This window comes from Staurois parvus, unplaced genomic scaffold, assembly GCF_062004578.1.
Source record: "Staurois parvus isolate SC_StPar_1 unplaced genomic scaffold, SC_StPar_1.0 ptg000287l, whole genome shotgun sequence".
In the NCBI taxonomy this organism is placed as follows: domain Eukaryota; kingdom Metazoa; phylum Chordata; class Amphibia; order Anura; family Ranidae; genus Staurois; species Staurois parvus.
The window spans coordinates 34,200,183-34,207,555 of record NW_028318083.1 but is presented as its reverse complement, the minus strand read 5'-3'; positions in this window follow the sequence as shown (position 1 = coordinate 34,207,555).

Genomic DNA, 7,373 nt, shown 5'->3' with positions numbered 1-7,373 from the left:
TTTGAATGGAGAGAGATACATTGTATCTCTCTCTATCCTTTCAGAGAAAAAAAAAGCAAGTGTGTGTAAATAAATAAAAATAATAAAAAATAAACCAAAATACCTAGATCAAGGTTAGTGTTTGGGTTAAGGTCAGGGTCAAAGCCAGTGTTTTTTTTTAAGGGTCAGTTCACACTACATGCATTTCAGTGTGCTTTTATATGCATCCAAAATGCACAGAAAGTAGGTTATATGGTTGTCAATGTCATAGTTCACATCAGTGCTTGCGGTTCCAGTGTGTTCCGAATGGAGAAAAAAAAGTAGAGCAGGCTGCATTTTTCCTGCACAGCACTGTACTGGAACGCAGTAAAACGCATTAAAAACGCACTGGAATGCACCAAAACTAACTAAAAATGCACTGGAATGCACATGTCCCTATTTAAATTGAAGAAAAAGAGAGGGGAAAAAATTAACTGGAATGCATCAAAATGCACCGGGATGCACTAAAGACACAGAAACGCACATACAGAAATGCATCCGGAATGCATCTGGACTGCATTTTTATAGTGTGAACTGGCCCTAAATGTTTACATTAGTATCAGTGTCACTTAGTGGCAGGGTAAAAAAAAAAAAAAGAAGAAGCAAATTGCGCACTATTGTTTGTGGGCCGTACTACGGGTACAAACAACAAATAACATACACACGTGTGGTATCGCTGCAATCGCCAGGAGCAGGAGAAATTATCTGGGGTTGTTCTTTGGTGGTAGGTTATGGTAGTAGCAAGAAATACACAGCTACATTTTTTTTTTAAATGTTTTTTTTTTACTATTTTGGCCCAGTTTTTCTTTGGTAATAAACAAAAATCAAGAGATATCCATTACCCTTTACCACCAAATGAAAGCCCAATTTGCAGTACTGGACAGAGAGGAAAGAAAACAGTGGGGATTTTAAATTCCCAGACCGGTGGAGCCCTGACAGTTCAGGATTGCCAGAGGTAAGTACAGCAAGGACCAGGGTTAGGGGTGGGGAGGGGGCAGGGGCGGACTGACCATTTGGAAACTCGGGTACCGCCCGAGGGCCCGGGGTCAGTAGGGGGCCCCATGAGATGCCCCTGGTACCTTTTTTCATAGGCTTTTTTGAGTTTGGGTAAGGACACAGGGGCCCCATGATCCCCTATTGCCCGGGGGCCCCATGAGTTGTCAGTCCACCCCTGGGAGGAGGTCCGCTATTAGGTCACCTTTAGAGATTTTCTGTAAAGTGTTTCTAAACCCAGGACCCTGCATTCTCTATATCTGGTCTCCCACAGTACACACATCATGGAAATGCAATTATTTTATGAAATATAAACTGCTAAATACCTTTTCTCATCAGCAGTTTATAGCAGTCTTGTGACTTCTATCGGTATCCAGACCAGAACTGGTTAATCTTGCAGGAGGAGTTTTCATTCTCCTCTGACTGTCCTATGAGGCTGCATAACCCCTGACCCTCTGTCTGGACAGTGCTGATTGGAATAAATAAGAAAAGATCTACACGACCACCAATGCGCTAAAATCTTCCTCTTTATTTAAGCGACCACAAAAGATTACATCAGAAATACAATAGGTTTCGGCTAAGAAGCTTTAGTAATAACCCATAATGTACCATGGAACATAAAAGATGAAAACCATAAATATAAGGTGTTAGAGAGGCAGACCTAGATCACCATACAGAAAACGCACGGCAGGTGGGATCTGAACTTACATTTACAATAGATTTTCTCCTTCCTTTCGCTTGAATTTTTTCTTTATTGTTGACAATTTTTGCATTTTCTGTATGGCAATCTAGGTCTCCTTCCTACCCTCAGCAAGCTTTTATTTGTGTGTGTTTTTTGTTTTCATTTTTTATTTTTGTTTATTCTGAATGATGTTCAGTGTGGTGATACTGATTCAGGCTGTTTCCCGTGCATTCCACCTGTTGAATATTTTGCCATTATGGTGATCAACTTATTGATGGGCTCGGCCTGCCTCTCTACCACATTATATTTATGGTTTTTGTGTTTTATGTTCCATGGCACATTATGAGTTATGACTAAGGCTTCTTAGCCGAAACGCATCAACCTATTGTATTTTTGATGTAATATTTTAGCACTTCCGCCAGGCAGTACTGGGGCTGCTGGTTCATAATCCCAACCACCTGCCTGGAGTTTTGCATTTTCTCCCTGTGCCTGGGTGGGTTTCCTCCGGGTACTCTGGTTTCCTCCCACACTCCAAAGACATGCTGGTAGGTTAACTGGATCCTGTCTCAATTGGCCCTACTATGTGTATGTATGAATGTAAGTTAGGGACTTTAGACTGTACAGCCCTTGAGGGTTAGGGACTGATGTGAATGTACAATATATATGTAAAGTGCTGCGTAAATTGACGGCGATATATAAGTACCTGAAATAAATAAATACACACACTAAACTGCCACTGCTGCTTTAACTATGGAAGATGGATTGGGGACTATGGAAGAAGGGGGGATCAGAGAAGACAGGATCAAATAGCGGTTTTACACAATGCACTAAATTAAGCCATAAGACCTGCAAAGGGTTCCTGAGCCTTTAAATGGTCTCTCAGTCTGGTTCAGTAGGAATCCCAATCATGGGAAAGACTGCTGACCTGACAGTTGTGCAGAAAACCATCATTGACACCCTCCATAAGGAGGGAAAGCCTCAAAAGGTAATTGCAAAAGAAGTTGGATGTTCCCAAAGTGCTGTATCAAAGCACATTAATAGAAAGTTATGTGGAAGGGAAAAGTGTGGAAGAGAAAGGTGCACAAGCAGCAGGGATGACCACAGCCTGGAGAGGATTGTCAGGAAAAGGCCATTCAAAAGTGTTGGGGACTTACACAAGGAGTGGACTGAGGCTGGAGTCAGTGCATCAAGAGCCACCACACACAGACGGATCTGTGCTTCAAATGTCGTATTCCTCTTGTCAAGCCACTCCTGAACAACAAACAACGTTAGAAGCGTCTTACCTGGGCTAAAGAAAAACAGACCTGGTCTGTTGCTCAGTGGTCCAAAGTCCTCTTTTTTGATGAGAGCAACTTTTGCATCTCATTTGGAAACCAAGGACCCAGAGTATGGAGGAAGAATGGAGAGGCACACACTGCAAGATGCTTGAAGTCCAGTGTGAAGTTTCCACAGTCTGTGTTGATTTGGGGAGCCATGTCGTCTGCTGGTGTTGGTCCACTGTGCTTCATTAAGTCCAGGGTCAACGCAGCCGTCTACCAGGAGATTTTGGAGCACTTCATGATTCCTTCCACAGACGAGCTTTATGGGGATGCTGACTTCATTTTCCAGCAGGACTTGGCACCTGCCCACAATGCCAAAAGCACCAAAACCTGGTTCAATGACCGTGGGATTACTGTGCTCGATTGGCCAGCAAATCTATGGGGCATTGCCAAGAGAAAGATGAGAGACATGAGACCGAACACTGCAGAAGAGCTGAAGGCCGCTATAGAAGCATCCTGGTCTTCCATAACACCTCAGCAGTGCCAAAGGCTGATAGCTTCCATGCCACGCTGCATTGAGGCAGTAATTGCTGCAAAAGGGGCCCAAACCAAGTACTGAGTACATATGCATGCCTATACTTTTCAGAGGTCTGTTATTGTTCTATGTACAATCCTTGTTTTATTGATTGCATGTAATATTCTAATTTTCTGAGATTGTGGATTTGGGGTTTTCATGAGCTGTAAGCCATAATCATCACAATTATGACAAATCAGGGCTTGAACTATCTTGCTTTGTATGTAATGAGTCTATCTCATATATCAGTTTCACTTTTAAGTTGCATTACTGAAATAAATGAACTTTTGCACAATATTCTCATTTTTCAAATTTCACCTGTACAGTGTGTCAGAACATACTGCCCTACAGGAAAATGCTATGTGTCCCATATGTCCTCTTTTTTTGAGAACACGCTGCCTGCAGAGCTTTGGTGTGAACTGAACCCCTCTCCTAAAGATCCCTGGGATATATGACATAATTTTGCCTAGGCCTGAAACCAGGAAGTAACTGAACAAATGTAAAAAGGTTTAACCCCTTCATGCCAACTGCACACAAATTAGCAACCTCACAGACCTGGGTTTTTTTTTCATGGGGCTGCTAATTTGTGTACCTGTCTCTCTGCCGGGAGCACACCGCAACTGTCACTGAGAGCCCCAGGCTCCGTTCTAACGAACGATCCAGAACTCCCGATTCTGGCTCACCTGATCGCTGTGATAGACTCTGATTAGCTATCACAGTGATCAGTCACTCTGAAGCCTGTGCCCCTTGTTTTCTGTCTTTGAATGGAGAGAGATACATTGTATCTCTCTCTATCCTTTCAGAGAAAAAAAAAGCAAGTGTGTGTAAATAAATAAAAATAATAAAAAATAAACCAAAATACCTAGATCAAGGTTAGTGTTTGGGTTAAGGTCAGGGTCAAAGCCAGTGTTTTTTTTTAAGGGTCAGTTCACACTACATGCATTTCAGTGTGCTTTTATATGCATCCAAAATGCACAGAAAGTAGGTTATATGGTTGTCAATGTCATAGTTCACATCAGTGCTTGCGGTTCCAGTGTGTTCCGAATGGAGAAAAAAAAGTAGAGCAGGCTGCATTTTTCCTGCACAGCACTGTACTGGAACGCAGTAAAACGCATTAAAAACGCACTGGAATGCACCAAAACTAACTAAAAATGCACTGGAATGCACATGTCCCTATTTAAATTGAAGAAAAAGAGAGGGGAAAAAATTAACTGGAATGCATCAAAATGCACCGGGATGCACTAAAGACACAGAAACGCACATACAGAAATGCATCCGGAATGCATCTGGACTGCATTTTTATAGTGTGAACTGGCCCTAAATGTTTACATTAGTATCAGTGTCACTTAGTGGCAGGGTAAAAAAAAAAAAAAAAAGAAGCAAATTGCGCACTATTGTTTGTGGGCCGTACTACGGGTACAAACAACAAATAACATACACACGTGTGGTATCGCTGCAATCGCCAGGAGCAGGAGACATTATCTGGGGTTGTTCTTTGGTGGTAGGTTATGGTAGTAGCAAGAAATACACAGCTACATTTTTTTTTTAAATGTTTTTTTTTTACTATTTTGGCCCAGTTTTTCTTTGGTAATAAACAAAAATCAAGAGATATCCATTACCCTTTACCACCAAATGAAAGCCCAATTTGCAGTACTGGACAGAGAGGAAAGAAAACAGTGGGGATTTTAAATTCCCAGACCGGTGGAGCCCTGACAGTTCAGGATTGCCAGAGGTAAGTACAGCAAGGACCAGGGTTAGGGGTGGGGAGGGGGCAGGGGCGGACTGACCATTTGGAAACTCGGGTACCGCCCGAGGGCCCGGGGTCAGTAGGGGGCCCCATGAGATGCCCCTGGTACCTTTTTTCATAGGCTTTTTTGAGTTTGGGTAAGGACACAGGGGCCCCATGATCCCCTATTGCCCGGGGGCCCCATGAGTTGTCAGTCCACCCCTGGGAGGAGGTCCGCTATTAGGTCACCTTTAGAGATTTTCTGTAAAGTGTTACTAAACCCAGGACCCTGCATTCTCTATATCTGGTCTCCCACAGTACACACATCATGGAAATGCAATTATTTTATGAAATATAAACTGCTAAATACCTTTTCTCATCAGCAGTTTATAGCAGTCTTGTGACTTCTATCGGTATCCAGACCAGAACTGGTTAATCTTGCAGGAGGAGTTTTCATTCTCCTCTGACTGTCCTATGAGGCTGCATAACCCCTGACCCTCTGTCTGGACAGTGCTGATTGGAATAAATAAGAAAAGATCTACACGACCACCAATGCGCTAAAATCTTCCTCTTTATTTAAGCGACCACAAAAGATTACATCAGAAATACAATAGGTTTCGGCTAAGAAGCTTTAGTAATAACCCATAATGTACCATGGAACATAAAAGATGAAAACCATAAATATAAGGTGTTAGAGAGGCAGACCTAGATCACCATACAGAAAACGCACGGCAGGTGGGATCTGAACTTACATTTACAATAGATTTTCTCCTTCCTTTCGCTTGAATTTTTTCTTTATTGTTGACAATTTTTGCATTTTCTGTATGGCAATCTAGGTCTCCTTCCTACCCTCAGCAAGCTTTTATTTGTGTGTGTTTTTTGTTTTCATTTTTTATTTTTGTTTATTCTGAATGATGTTCAGTGTGGTGATACTGATTCAGGCTGTTTCCCGTGCATTCCACCTGTTGAATATTTTGCCATTATGGTGATCAACTTATTGATGGGCTCGGCCTGCCTCTCTACCACATTATATTTATGGTTTTTGTGTTTTATGTTCCATGGCACATTATGAGTTATGACTAAGGCTTCTTAGCCGAAACGCATCAACCTATTGTATTTTTGATGTAATATTTTAGCACTTCCGCCAGGCAGTACTGGGGCTGCTGGTTCATAATCCCAACCACCTGCCTGGAGTTTTGCATGTTCTCCCTGTGCCTGGGTGGGATTCCTCCGGGTACTCTGGTTTCCTCCCACACTCCAAAGACATGCTGGTAGGTTAATTGGATCCTGTCTCAATTGGCCCTACTATGTGTATGTATGAATGTAAGTTAGGGACTTTAGACTGTACAGCCCTTGAGGGTTAGGGACTGATGTGAATGTACAATATATATGTAAAGTGCTGCGTAAATTGACGGTGATATATAAGTACCTGAAATAAATAAATACACACACTAAACTGTGCATGTGCAGACTTGCCACTGCTGCTTTAACTATGGAAGATGGATTGGGGACTATGGAAGAAGGGGGTATCAGAGAAGACAGGATCAAATAGCGGTTTTACACAATGCACTAATTAAGCCATAAGACCTGCAAAGGGTTCCTGAGCCTTTAAATGGTCTCTCAGTCTGGTTCAGTAGGAATCCCAATCATGGGAAAGACTGCTGACCTGACAGTTGTGCAGAAAACCATCATTGACACCCTCCATAAGGAGGGAAAGCCTCAAAAGGTAATTACAAAAGAAGTTGGATGTTCCCAAAGTGCTGTATCAAAGCACATTAATAGAAAGTTATGTGGAAGGGAAAAGTGTGGAAGAAAAAGGTGCACAAGCAGCATTTTGTTTACTATTTTGGGCCAGTTTTTCTTTGGTAATAAACAAAAATCAGGAGATATCCATTACCCTTTACCAACAAATGAAAGCCCAATTTGTCCTGAAAAAAACCCCAAGGTATAATCCACCTGGATGTACAACGTAGTTGTGATATGGACGGTTTTACTAACACGTCAACGTTGCAAGATTGTACTTAGGTGTTAGATTTGTGTTACCCTTAGGCAGGAAGGGGTTAAAAGAAGTGACTATAATATACTTTCCTATTTACTAAGGCGAGCAGCAAAAGGATTACA